A 15,546-nucleotide genomic window follows, 5' to 3' on the forward strand; every position below is an offset into this window, starting at 1 on the left:
TCAATTCTGCCACAAGGACATGTGTTCAACTATGTTCATAGCAGCATTGTTTGTAATAGCCAGAACCTGGAGACAACCTAAATGCCCCTCAGCTGAAGAATGGATAAAGAAAATGTGGTATATTTACACAATGAGTGCTACACAGTAAAAAAAATTAATGGCATTTTGAAATTTGCAGGCAAATGGATGGATCTATAAAACATTATATTGAGTGAGGTAATTCAGACCCAGAAAGGCTCATAAGTGGCTTTTAGACATAAAGCAAAGAAAAACTAGCCTCCAGTTCACAACCTCAGAGAACCTAGACAACAAAGAGGACCCTAATAGACATACATGTATCTAATCTACATAGGAAGTAGAAAAAGACAAGATCTCTTGAGTAAATTGATAGTATGAGGATCATGGGAGAGGACAGAAGGGGAGGGGGCAGAGAGAGAGGGGAAGAGAGAAAAATATATAACTCAACAAAAACAATAAAAAGTGATAGTTGAGAATACTAAAAAATATGCATAATCTTGATTTTTTTCAAATTGATAAATGACAATTTTATTTTTATGCATAAACGTTGATGAAAAACCATTACTAGCTCTATTAAACTCAACATTTTAATTGAAAAGCATGGAAAGCATACTTATTAAATACCACTTTCTAAAATACAGCTTTAGAACATCTAACATGCTTGCTTCATTTCAGTACAATGGATTCAAGACCAAGTATACATGTTACATGAATCAAGCCTAGATAGATTACAAATTATCATAGTCATCATCATCATCATGATCGTCATCGTCATCATCAGCATCCCGTTTTCTTTTCAGTGCATTTGCTGACTCATTGGCTGTATTCTGTGATACCATATTAGTGGTAATCAGAATGTTTTTGGACCCGATTAGTGATGGATTAATCAGAACATTCTGAACTGTTGATGTTGCAGGAATTGAAGCTTTCACAGCGGGGGACTGAGAAGCAGGCATCTGCACTGTGAACCTCTGTCCCGTGAGGGACATTGGGGTGCCCACTTTAGTGGAGACAGACATGGTTTGTGGAGTTGGTGTGCCTAGTGTGGGAGTACTTGGTCTGCTAGAAACTGAGCCAACACTTAATCGCGGAACTGTGATTCTTCCTGCAGGAGTAGGTGCTTTTTTTTTGCAAAGACTTAAGCCTATAGTTTGGAGCAGTTAAACAATATCTATTAGGTGGCAATCTAGGACCTGAGTATGGCTTGATCAACGGCAAAGGGGTTTGATTTCTTTGTCTTGCAATATCTAATAAAAAATAGCTCGGGGGAGGAGAAGTGAAAGACTAGTCGGCCCGGCACTGGATTGCCAATCAAACATTGTCTACATCAACAGTAGCTTTCTTAGCATGGCTGGAATAAATTTTAGCATCATCTAGAATTGTGGTCACATATCGGAAGGTAAACTCCAACATCTGATTTATAACTCTCGGCTCATATTCTGTAATTCCCATATCCTTCAGGATTTGGGCCTTCATCTGTGCATCTTTTGGCATGCTCTTGGGAGACACCATCTTGCCAGACTCCATGATATCCGGTGATCAGACTTCTAGAGCTAAATCACCCATATTAACGTACTTCAGTACTGATCTTGATGCAAGTTCTTTACCTATTGTGGTTTTTCCAACCCCGGGTGTACCGGTGAGCAGGAAGCTTCATAGTCCTCCTCCTTCCCAGGCTGCCAGCGCCTCGGCTCACGCTCCCAACGTGCTCTCCAGGGAGGAGCCGGGAGAGCCTGATAATTATATACAGGAAAGAAAACAATCCCAATGACCTTTCCTTATTGAGTTTCTTATTTTGACTTAGAGTCAATCACCTTTGTCCGTATTGATGCCTTATGAATAAAAGTTTTGTTGAACACATTTTTTTTTCCTGAAACATCAAATTGCAGGCTCCTAAGGAATTTATCGGGAACTTTGGGGTTTTCTACATTTGTACTATATGCAAAAAAACAAATATGAAAACTCAAATAGAAGACTTATCTTTAAGATTCAAAATAAATGTTCAAATTATATGTCAGATATTGTTTAACTTAGAGAGAAAAATCAATGTGGACAAATTTTTTTCATGAATCACCTCTTACACAAAGTTTTAATTTATTTCATCCAGTCAAATGGATAAAACAGATATGAGATCCTGATGCTCTGTATCCATTATGGAGACAAGAATCATACAGAAGTATTTTCTGCCCATTTTAATTCAATTTTTTAGGGTCTATAAGGTTTAGATATGAAAACTCTGTGTTTACAAGATAACGAAATGGTATCACACAATAGTCAACATGGGAATTATTACTGGGATGATTTATGCCAAGGACCATCTAAATAGGAAGAAAACCAATCATGGTCATGGACTTCTAAAGGTTTGGGAAAGAAATTGCATTTCTAAGAATTTATTCTAAGAATATTAATTTTTAAAGAGATAAATAAGAAGTTGCAAAGGGAAAGAATCAAGGGAAGAAAGAAAAATAGCATTAAAAATAATGGTTTACTGTCTCGAAAAACCAAAAAAAGAAAAAAGAAAAAAAAATGGTTTATCAATATTCCAAATAGGTTGAGAACAACTACTAAATCTACAAATCCAAGAAAGGCAATGAAGTCCAAGTAGAAGAAACAAAAAGTCATCTCAAGATACAGTTAACCAAATAGTTAAAAATCAATTATAAATAGGAAAATCTATGCTACTGAAGGATAAATAAAAGTATCTATGCTGCTCATAGTATCTATAAAATCTGCATGAACCAATGCATAATCCACTGGGGTTAAGAACTAGTGTAACTAACCATAAAGTGTGGTTATGTTTAGTAAGAAAGGGAATATTCCATTTTAGATAAACTTAAAATCCACTGAGCAAGTATAATATTTATGAAGATAAAATTATACTACTAGTTCTTTGGGTTTGAGCCAGGGAATGAGGAATATGGGATAAAACATGAAATGGATGTATGGGAATGGTTGCAGGGCTTTGTAAATTTATTGAAAACCACTGAATTGCATATTTAAAATTGGTTAATATATGACACTAACTTATGTTTAGTGAAGTTGCTGAAAAGTAAGTAAATTAAACAAAATAAACACTCCTACAAGGCAATATTTTAAAAAGCAGGGGAAAGACCTAATTCACTCTGTCTAAAGGAAATACTTTAAGCACCAAAGGCTCAGGTGTGCTAACGGTAAAAAAAAATGTAGAAGATTATAGTATTAACTCAGTCGTAAAACCTCTCAAGTAAGTGTTAGTGTCAGACCCATGACATCCCAGAACAAGGAATATGAAGTGCATGGAATAATTTCATTATAATAAAGTCTGTTCATGATGAGATCGCAAACAGCCTGGGAGAGGTGGCTCTACTCAGGGAGCTATAGCCCCAGGAGCCAAAAGTCCAGTCACAGTAAGGAGAGACTGTCTAGCCACAAAGAACAGACCTCAGTTCATTTCAGTTCTTATCTTTTTAGTATATAATGGCTGGAGCTGGTAGACAGAAACCAACCTGATCAAAAGGACATTTGTTGAGAACATTACTTAATGGCAGCTAAACAAACATTATTTAAGTGTAGTCGGAGCACTGACCAAAATGGGGGATGCACTGTGCCAAAAGTACAGGCTCAGTATCCAGAAAAGAAATGAAATTTGGGGCTGTAGAGGTGGTCCCGTGGTTCACAACACTTGCTGCTATTGTAGAGAACCTGGGTTTAAGTTTCCAGCACCCAGGTGAGGTGGCTTTAAAACTATTGATGACACTGGTTCTAAGGGATCCAACACCCTTTCCTGGCCTCTTTAGATACCAGAATACCCATAATGCACGTGTAAGCAAGCAGGCACACATGGATACACATTTTTAAAAAAAGAGAAAACTCTGAGTTGGGTGGGAAGGGAGCTGAGGGCGGACCTGGGAGAAATTGTTGGAGGGGTTGAATATGATCAAATTACACTGCATGAAATTCTCAAAACAATTATGTTAAGAAACTTTAAATAAACTATTTAACATAATAGAATGTGTTTTTATCTCTGAACACAGAGAAATTCAACTAGATATCTATAAATGGGTAAATAAAATGCTCCTATATAATTACGACTTAACTGTGCCCTTTAAATAATATGGGCCAAACGATGTCTTAGAAAGACAACTAAAAGCACTCTGTATGAAATGAAATGAACTTATATCCCACCCCAGATCATGGGTGCAGCCAAAGCAGGGGTCATAGAGACAGTCGTGAGCACTTAATGTTTGCACAGTCCTGTGACAGACAGTGGCCTTCAGCAAAAGACAGACTGCATGTGCCTTAAAATCACACAGGGTGACGACACCATAGCCACTCAGCTCGCTAAAGGACACCCTATGATGCTTTACCATGACAGATTTGCCCAGCACCGTACTTTCAGACCCTTTCCCTTTCTTGATGGGAGATATATAAGAAAAAAAAAATCTAAAATTCACCAATTTAGTTTTAATTCTGAATAAGATTGAAAATTAAAGAAGACATTAAACTGTAAGTAAAGAACAAGATAGAAACAAAGATGAAAAATCCGACTCAGAAACTCTGGGTTGGGTACAGGAATCACCTCATGTGAGCCATCATGCTGTCAACTGATAGAGGGTCACATGACCTCAGCGGAGAGAGAGATGGCATGTGGACAAAACGTAACACTTTTTCATAACAGAACTCTCAGAAATAAAAGCGAATTTCCTAAGGCTGATGAAGGCCATCTCTGCAAAATTTTCCACTAGCTTCATCCTGAGCAGTGGTTTCTAAATGCTTTACTCTTAACGCGGTGAAGAGAAGGATGTCTGCCCTCACTGTTTGTATTCAGCATCGTTGCACAGATTCCCCCAGCCTGAGAAGGTAAGAAGAATCAATAAGAATCATATGGATTGCCAAGCAAGCAAAATCACCTTTACTCAGAGGACATACAATCAAGTATGTGGGAACTCCACAAAAATAGACTATTGTTTCCAGTTAGTTGGCAACATCATGATACAGAAGCCATAAACCAATGGCATTCATGTACTTTATACATGCATTCAGTAGTAATTTCAATAATGCAGAAATATAAAGTACTCAGGGACTCTATTAGTCAGGGCTTAATAGAGAACAGTACAGGGAGAATGCATATGTATTACAAGGGAGATTCAATAGATTGACTTACGTTGTATGGACTTGGGAGTTCCACAGTGGTTGAACAAGCTGCTGGCTGTGAATCAGGTACAGTCTATGAAGCTGGATGTCTCAACAGCCCCCACCTAGCACTGAAAGCCAGGAGGATTCCTAGAGAGCTGCTGGTCTTCAGTGCAGGTTGGAAGGCCTAAGAAGCTGGATTCAGAGTTCGCTGAAGCAGCAGTGGTAACAACAGAGTTGATGCATTCACCGGTAAGAAGTTAAGGGGCGAGGGGAATGTTGTATTGTTTTCCTTTAGATCCCTTCTCTCTGGCTTGCAGATGAAAGGTGTTGCTAATACTGAGGAAGGTTCTTCCCCCTCAGTTAACCTTTCTGGAAAAAAAGTTATCAGGACCCAAGTAGAGGTGTATCTCTTAGTTGATCTCATACAACCAAGAGTGACCACCATAGAGATAAAATAATTGACTGCAAGAACTTTACATCGAAGATAAACAGTATGGAAAGAAACATGAGAGTCAGATTTACATAATTACAAAGACCATCCATTCATGCAGTAGGTAACTGAATATTGATTTTTTGTCTTTTAATCCCTGTAATTATATATATATATATATATATATATATATATATATATATATATATATATATAAATTTTTTAATTCTAGTAAAATTCCCAGAGAGGCACAGATATGGACAAAATAATTATAAAATAAAAGAGAAATGACAGAGCATGGAATATAAAACACTATTAGAAAACAAAAACAAAGTGGTAGACTCACATTGACTGAATTCAAGATTCATTACAAAGCTACAGCAGCTCTGAGGGTGTTGATGAAATAAACTCACACACACACACACACACACACACACACACATATCCATAGAACACATCAGTTGTCTTTACCTTCAATAAATCTTGTAGATCCAAGTAAAATTATAAAACATACAACTACATGGTAATTCTTTTCCGAAAGGTTTATCAAATATTTCAGAAGTAAGTTGACTCAACATGTTTAAATTAGAATGGGCGCAGTTTCGTGTAGTATATGTTGATGAGAAATGATTGTGCACTGAGGCAAACGACCAAGCTGGACTGGAAAAGTAGGGGCAAGCTACGAAAGGCTCACGACTTAACAAATACGTCGCCAGACTTTTATCTACGACTCAGTGGTGAGTGCCATTTTGCGGACAAGATTCAAGTTCAGACCTTACGTTTCTTGTTTAGAAGATTAAATTTACTTAGGAAATACAGAAAGAATTCTGTACACACCACAAGGATGACTTCCAGATCTTCAGACACAAACCTACAAAGGTCTGAAGACACAAGGTGATTAAAACAGACACATCCCTACAAGCCTACTGAAGGCACAATGAGACTGAAACAGACACATCCCCTACAAACGTACTGAAGGCACAATGTGATTAAATAGACTAAGCAGCCTTTAGAAGCTGGGTGAACCGAGCCAACACAACACCCTTTATACTGTTTAGAATTTTAATATGTGAATGTTTTATGAAAATGACCCGTTAGCATTATTATCTGAGTGTTTCTTAAACTTACACAGAGTGCAGCTTGTAAAGGGGCTTAATGAATATTTGATATCCTGATAGGCATGTAAAATAACTTTTGAAAGGTTAAACAGGGTAATAATCAGTCCAAATTAAGATTGTGCAAAGTAAGGACAGAATAGAAATGAGGAGGAGCGGCCGCTTCAGTGGGAAGGGTTGTTTTAGCTTCGCCATCCTGGTGAGTTTTGTTGTGGTGGGGAAGAGGGTATTGCATATAAACAAATTTGTCAGCCCATTTTTATAAATGCGTCCCCAGGGGCTTCGTGTGCCTGTCAGCAAGAGGTGGATCATGCAGAGACCCGAGCAGAAGAAAGCTAAGCAGCAATTCCCTTTAATCCTGCACTTGGCATTCAGATGATTATGCAAATGGGTTCAGTGAAGTGAACCTGGCTACCCTCTCACTTTGAAACTCAAGCTAAATTGTTTTAAACGGGCAGAATACAGAGCAGCTCATGAGCTTAATTTATCTGTTTTTAGAATCATGTGGTTTTGGTATCATTCTGAAGTGATCTTGATTAATCTATTTGGAAGGACATGCATGGGGTAAAAGTGTTGGCCCCCCCTCATGCTTGTTTGCTTTGATTATATGTACATCTTGAAAATATGTATTTATATATTTAAATAAAATATATTTGTATTTATAAAAGTTATATAAAATTTTCTATAAATGATAATTTATAAAATATAAATATATATTAAAATGTAACTTCTATAAATATAAATATGGATTTTTAAAAATGATATAAATGTAGATTAAAGATGTATTACATAGTCATAGCAAATAGATACATGTCTCTTTATCACCAATCATCTCCCTGTATCATTTCCTGGTTTACTTACAGGAGAATAATAGTATGCAGTCTTTAAATATGATAATTGGATATATCTCAATTATTTATCTATTCATATTCTAATTCTTTTATCTGTTCTTTCTTCATTAAATTTCTTCTGCTGATCACACAATTCCAAAGCCTTCCATTCTATTTTGTAGTAAATTACCTTGATCAACATTTTTTTGCTCCATTACTACAAAAGATTGTGCTCTCTGTTCCCAATCCAACTTTAATCCTCTCTTTCATTCTCTTGCTCCTTCCTTGCTTGTTCTTTGGCTCTGTGCTCAGTGGATAAAAGAAAATACTTGCTGAAGGTTTGTGCCTAGTCTTAGTGAATTTTGTTATGTCGTGTTGGGTTGGTATCCCTGGGAGGCCTGCCTTTTTCTGCAGGGAAGCAGAGGAGGAGTGGATCTGGGGAAGAGGATGGGTAGGGATCAGAAGTAGGAGGAGTAGAAGGACAGGGAACTGCTGCAAGGGATGTAATGTCTGAGAGAGAAATAAGTGAATACATAAAATAAATGAACAAAGAACAGGAGCTAGGAACCTATGTTTCAGTCTCTCCTTAGTATTTGCTGATGCCTGATTCCCAAAGAAACTAACTTAGTTTGACATGGCTGCCCAAGAACTGGAAGCTGTAAAGGCTTTCCAGGAGATTTTAATGTATAGTTTAGAGCGAGCGTCACTGAACTCTACAGAAGAGCATGTCAGTTCTCAAAACAGGTTCGATGAAACTTGTACTCCAAAGAATCCAGTGTCAATGGTTGAAGGAGATAGATGAAGAGCAAACACTGGAAAAGTTTCCAAATCTTAAACTATGGAAGAGATTACGTATTTCTGACTCTTGCAACAATACCAGGAAGAGTGGGTTCCGGAATCAGAAGTTCTGGTTGTTTTGCCACTCTGGGAATTTTTCAGAAGAACAACCAAGCAAACAAACAAATATGTATTTATAAAAATTATTTCCATTTATTACAGAAATAAAGAATTATTGCATCTAATTAATCTTGGGAAGAGATTGGAAAGTATGCTCCAAGGTGAACAGACTCAGCAGCACTGTGCGGCCAGCCCTGCACAAAGCCTGCCTCTCTTTCTTTAGGGAAACCAATGGGGCTGAGTTAAGCCTGTCCACTGTTTGAATTACTCAGGAAAGCTGAACTTTTCCCTTTTTTTCTTTTAGATAATTGCCTAAACCTGGGCATACTTTACCAGGTATTCTGGGCTCTCTCTGCAGCTGTCTTTCTTTTGCCACGCCTAACTCAAAAGCTACAGCTTTCCCTCTGTCTGCTCCATCTCCTTCCTCCAGACAGCTGCAGAATTTACTCTTTTCCTGTTCCCCTTTCCCTTTTAAATGCTAATAGACCTGCCCTTGATTTGCGTTTTGAATTTGTTCTTAAATTTTTTTATTTAAAAGATTGAGAACCCAAGAGAGGACCTAATTTCCCAGTGGCGCCCTAAGTAGGGTTTCTCAAAATTTCTGGTAACAGCATTTTTTTCTTCCTGGGATACTTTTAAAAATACTGATAAGATATCCATTAATTAAATTTTCTTCCAAGAGAAGGGACACAGTAGCCATTAGTTTCAAGGACCAAAAAGATTGCAAAGGGGAAACGTTCTTGGAAACCATACAGAAGAGGACCCGGAAGGCAAACTCAATCATAGGAACATTAGTTCAGCCTCACGTAGATGCTCTTTGACACTGACACCGTCAAGTCCATTCTTACAGGTGGGCTAACAAAATTTGAAAATTGATCTTGATATCTTTAGAGAGAAATCATATTTTCAAGGCTTTTACTAGGCTAAAATAAATTTTTTCTTATCATCTGTCTGTTCCTTATTTTTATTTTAACCACGAATTAGATTTCTTTTGAACACTTTGTCTCCAGTCTAGCTGCTGTCTTGATTGCTGGTAGCAGGCCTCAGAACATCAACTGGCAAGTTTAGACTTGTTATTTGGAAGGACAAAGTAAGAAAAGGTAAGGGATTCTAGGTTCCACATAAGTCCTGTTGCTTTATGGGTCTTCATTGTGGGTAGATGAGTAGGTCATTTGGTTGATATTACACAAAAAAGATCACAGGTTCCATTAGATACCTTCATAATTTCATAATTGTTTCAAATGTTGTATGACAAAACTTTTCCTGGAGAGACACAGCACATACCTAGTCACCCGTGTTAGATCAAAGTACTTATACCGCAACATCCAACTTATTGTTGAACCAATAAGTTTTATTGAGTTTATTTACAGGAATATAGATAGGTGAGTAGTTACTTGCAGGAGAAGAAATGACTCAAAGACACTGCATCACCAAAGGCCATCCCGGCATGGGTGACAGCTCAGAAGCTGGGAATCTGGAACAACTTGCACATCCTGTAGGCACCTCAACAGGTTGGAGAGTATCCAGGTGCTTCCATGCAGCCAGCTGGTTTCTAGTTTTTGCAGGCGGGTGTTGTGGTCTGAGTCTTTGGAGCTTTTCTCTTCTGAGAGTATTCTCTACAGTTCAGCCTCACTTCATCTAGGAGGGACTCTTAGTTTTGATTGTTTACTCTGGGGAGCAAACCATTAGACAATACCAAGGATATAGAATTTGCTCTCAAGCCTATTCTACTGAAATAGTGAAATTGACTGAGCAGCGTAAGTCCACTCCTCAAACTAAATTCTATTTTTTGTTTGTTTATGCATTAGCCCCATTACTTGTGTCTACTGTAGAGTAATTTAAGTATATTCTTTACAATACATTAATTTATCTTTTATGGTTCAGCAAACTCAGGGCAATGAATATAAGGCCTATTATTAGAAGTTTAGCTATCAAATGAAAACAGTAAATATGAACTTGAATTACTGTAACTCAAACTCATGAGTGAATTTGCTTCTTGGATACTGATTTGGAAATATTTACTTCACAAAAGGTTTGGGCAGATCTGTGTGAGCCTTTGTAAAGTGGGAACCTATCCACAGACCCTCATGACTCTGTCCTTAATTCACATAAATGGTTCTCAGGAGAAGTGAGAAAGAGTCAAAACCAAGCAGGTGTCACCTTATCATCCAGCTTACTTATTTAGTCATCCAATAAACACACCATTTATGTAGTTCCAGACATCAGTTATATAAGTGTAACCACACTGAACACTTTCCATGAACAGAACTTAACAGCAAGTAGAGAAGACACATATTAAACAAATAATCTCATAAATAAGTTTATGTTTAAAATAGATTTGTTCCTGTGAGGATACGTTCAGGTTGTTGTGAAGAGAAGAAATGGATCTGATGAGACTGGAAGGCACTTTAGGAAGGCTGGGCAGATGTCTTCCCCATGGCCAGATCAGAGAAACTGAAGTCTCAGAACTCTAAGTCTCTGAGCTTGCTGGAGCTTTCATGTGGGCCAAAAGGACAGGTGTGAGATACATGGGCTCCTGAGGGACTGCAACAACTGCTCCTGCTTTTACATCTTAGTAAATGTGCTGTGATTATGGCTTGGGCTGATGAGACGGCTCAGTGAGGAGGGGCCTGCTGTCAAGCCTGACAACATGAGTTGGATATCCAGAACCCACATGGTGGAAGGAGAGAACCAACAATTGACTTCTGGGGTCCATATATGTGCCTTGGTGTGTGGGCATGCATGTACATGCATATGGGTATACATTCATCCCCTCCAACACCACACACACACACACACACACACACACACACACACACACACACACACACACACACAGTGATTCTTAAAAACATATATTCTGCTCCTGAACTTTGTCACAGCTCTCTAATTGGCCTCCCTTCCTTATTATCAGTTTTCTGCTTCTGGTGTTTGTCCATCCAGTTTTCTCCCTACTCTTGCATGTGGCATTTCCTCTTCAGCATGCAGCATCACCAGAGAGGACAATCTAGTCATTTGCTAAGTTTCATGTCTTCTTGTGGATCCCCTGAGTAGGACTTCTAATTTCAAAAGTGCTGCCAAAACTGTGCTGAAGAGAGGAGCACATGCACTGTGTGGCCTGGGCTGATGGATAAACACATCTGGGGAAGCAGGAGGAAGGCTCTGAAAACAGCTGGCTGCTGTGTATATATGCAGCTAAGCTTGTGCATGTCTTAGGACATGGGAGGAGGGGAAAATGTATGCTTTAAGTGAGGCAGAACATAATCATCTAAGGCAATAGCATAATTTAGAATAATGAAAGAGATGTAAAATGGATAGTACAGCACCCATATGTGGCCACTCATACTTTGTAGAGTAATTCATTTTTAGCAAGAAGTAACATCTAGGAAGATTTGCTTATTAAGGTATCCTAATATCCTAGGTTGGGCTAATGTCAAAATAGCTTCGTCATCCCTGCTTTTATGGCTAACTTACTTGTGTCTTTATGTTTACAGTGAGTTATTTTTTATTAATGGCTGGATTTTCTTGTGAAATTATCTGACTTTATTAGTTGGTTTGTGTCTGTGTGCTCAAGCCTAGGGACTATGAAGACCCATTTTAGCTCTTCAGTTTCTTATCAGAGAGTTTGAAGTTAGTTATTAAGTTTTTACCTAAGACTGTTGACTTAGACGCTCTGAAGGCTTTCACACTAGACAAGTGAGAAAGGAGGTCAGCATGGAAAAGAAACTTAGTGGAATCACTTCTTCTTAGCTATTTGCTTACATGTTTTCTTACCAGTGTTGCTTTAGGTGTTAAATAGCCTATCATATTTTCCAGTAATCAAAATGGATAGGTATAAAACACTTTGTCTTCTACAAAGCTTGTGTGATATAAACTGCATTTTTCTTCACACAACCACTTAGCATAACACGCAACAGACAGGAACCTGGACTTATCATGTCCCAAAATGCCCCTCATGTACTTTTCAGCCTTGGGACTCTATCCTCAAGAAATTGTGCTTTGGTTCTGTATCTCAGGCAAGACTTAGACTAGGACACAAAAAAGTCCAAGCAATGCTGCACATCACTGTATCGCCTTGAAACAGAAACTTGCAGCTGGAGAATCTGTCCACTAGAGGGCAGAACTATGAGTTGCAAGCTTTGATGCAGGGCAGTAAGATGATGCCGTAAGATTCTTGATATGACGGTTTGTGCTTAGTCTTATTGTATCGTTATTACATTTATGTTATGTTCAGTAGATATTCTTGGGAAGCCCACTCTTTTCTTAATGGAAACCGAGGAGTGGTGGATCTGGGGAAGAAGGGCGTTGGGAGGAGGGTGGGAGGAGCAGAGGAAAAGGATGAATAGAAAACAAGAAGTAAAACAAAAGGAATGAATCAAAACAAAACAAAACAACCAAACAAAAGATTCTGTTCACTGTCTTCCATTGACAAAGCTGTGGGCATAGAGTGCAGCCAAAGACATGTTTAATCCCAGGTGCACAGAATAAAAGTTTTACCTTTTCCTTCTTGGCAATGTCTTCCTTCCTTGAGAAGTGCATTGTAAATCTTGACACCCTTAGAACACGCTGTTTCACCAGCAGAGTCTTTCCTTGTCTCTAATATTAGTTGGAGCAGCGAGGAGAGAGGGAATGTTAGCTCTATTTCCCAACCTCATTATGTTTGCTGACCTAACATACTGGAGGTTATGGACCTACCTTGCTAGACTTGATGAAAATTAAAGCATGAAATAACAGTTCAGGGAAACTCTCTAAGGCTTAGAACATCAAATTTGAAAATGATTTTAAAGTACACATTCTTCATTTTATAGATAATAAAACCAAGTGTGAGACCACGAACTGACTTTCCATTAAGTACCCAACAAATCTAAGCCAAAACCAGACCTAGAGCCAAGTTTGCTGTGTGCATGGTCCCACCCTGCTCAGCAACCTTAGAATGTTTGGGTGTCCCTGGTCCATAGTCCTGGATGAAGCACATAAAGATACAATTGAATCTTCATTAATAGATACTATGAATGTATCAAATCAATTCATCTTCTGTTAAATGAAGGCCAGTGGAGCTTTTGCATGAGGGTGCTCATTGCAGCACATTTTAAAGACCATCTTAGAGATGTATTCTTTCTCATTGTTAGGTTTTAGAAGTAGAAGTTCACAGTTTGGAGCTTGTCTAATCATGCTGGTTGATGGATGTTGATTAAGCAACCCCATTTTGATTTAGCTGAGAAAGAGATGGTCTCTTAGGATCTGGAGTTGGGTTTGCCAGTAATAGTTTTATTGACCTTTCTTATCTGTTTATAAGGAAGCACTTATGGGCTGTGTGATTCTGCAGAAGTCTAAAACTAGATGTTAGGATAAGAATTACAGCACACAATACAAGCCTCATTCAACTTGCAATGGAATAGCATAGGTAATGACTCCATGGTCCAAATATGTCTTAAGTTTGAGAGCAGGTCATTGTGGTTATCAGTCTGAACTCTCAGGGCAACTAAGCACTTCAAACCCCACTTTAATTCCTCCTCTGACACAGGGCAAACACAGTTCCTTAGTTAATTCCTCTAAACTATCTCTCTAACCCTGTCATGTCCTTTTCACATAGATTACCCTGTACCTTCTGGGCATCTCTGGTATTATATATAGGTAGAGAGACCCTCTCTTGAAGCCAGTTTGAGCCTGCCCCTCCCTGGATTGAAATTCTTCATCAGCTCATCACTGTCCACACTGACATCTGTTTGTGTCGCAGAGGAGAGAGATCCATATGTGGAAGCAGTGTGCCTTTCTGCTCTTCCCCTCTTCATTTGCTTTCCCACATGGGGAACTCCCTCTCCGACTTGTCTTCTCTTGATAAAATTAGTCTTGTTGGGAGAGACTGGATATTTTTTGGAATGGGCTACATTGCAGCATAAAAGGAGGTAGTTATTTTAAACTGCATGTAGCAAATTTAAGTAGTGTAAAATATTCTGCCTCCAGGAAAGACATAATGTACATACACACATACACAAGACACACATAATTCCACACATATACATACATACATACATACATACGTGTAAATGTATATTAAGCTGAACAGTCAGCAGGCTCCTGATTTGGCTTGGCCCATATTCTGTGCTCCCTGGAGAACAATGGAAGTATTTTGCAACCTCTTTTCACACCTTGGCCTCCTGTGACATTTGCTTCCAAACACTTATATTCCACCTCCTTTTTAAAGGGTGGTAATTTTGTACATAGCAGCAACTAACAAATGTGAGGGAGAAGTGATAGAGGGCCCTATTTGAATGAGAAACACAAGGCTGCTAGTGCAAATGTGCTCCTCATCAAGAATTGAGCATTTGCAGCGGAAACTTTAAAACACGAGACATCCAGTAGCAAAGATTGCCTGTAAAGCATTGGAAATCCAGAATTCATCCCACATCAGATACCTCATGAATGACCTCATGAATGACCCTTGTAAGACCCTCCAGTTATAGTTTTAGCCCATATTAAATTTGTGCCTCCACTAGCATGTGTTAAGGATGGAGAGGTAAAATCCCACTGGAGACAGAACTCTTAAGCAAACCTGGTATATCATTCAACATTAATTCATTCTTTCACTCTAAAGCTCAGGTACCTTAAGGTCTTATGAACAGAGGTACACAGATAGTGGAGTCATGTCGATGTCCAATTGCATGGACATTTTCTGGGAAACTGACTTGTGAATAGACAGATGTACACATGAACCTGTGTGTTGCTATAGAAACACACACATGCGAATGCCCTGGCTGAGGAGAGCAGTAGAAAACTGGGTATATCAGACAACAATGGATTCCAACTCCCTGGTGAAGATACTACTGGACCTGATAGAGATTCTTTTCATGGAGTAAACCTAGAATATGTAGTAGTTTAGAGTTACTGAAGCTCAGAGTTCCAGGGCTTTATATAAGAGGGTATTTTGGGTCAGGAACTACTGATATACATGACAAATTTGATTGATCAGTTATACAAAGATGAGCTTTTCTGTTACTGTCTGCATATGCTCTTTTAAATATTATGTGAGTGTCTTTTAATTAAAATATTTATATCATTTTACTTTAATTCTAAATAACTTTGAAGTGTTAGGGGCTCCTTTACTGTTAGGCCAGGTAATATATCAAGGTAAATGTATCCA

At 38.4% G+C, this 15,546-nt stretch overlaps 1 pseudogene; it reads right to left on the reverse strand.

Moving 5' to 3' along the window:
- Nucleotides 1–746: 746 nt before the first annotated feature.
- On the reverse strand, nt 747–1,569 carry LOC119807942 (annotated as a pseudogene).
- Between the last annotated feature and the right edge of the window lie 13,977 nt (nt 1,570–15,546).

This window comes from Arvicola amphibius, chromosome 2 (assembly GCF_903992535.2).
Source record: "Arvicola amphibius chromosome 2, mArvAmp1.2, whole genome shotgun sequence".
In the NCBI taxonomy this organism is placed as follows: domain Eukaryota; kingdom Metazoa; phylum Chordata; class Mammalia; order Rodentia; family Cricetidae; genus Arvicola; species Arvicola amphibius.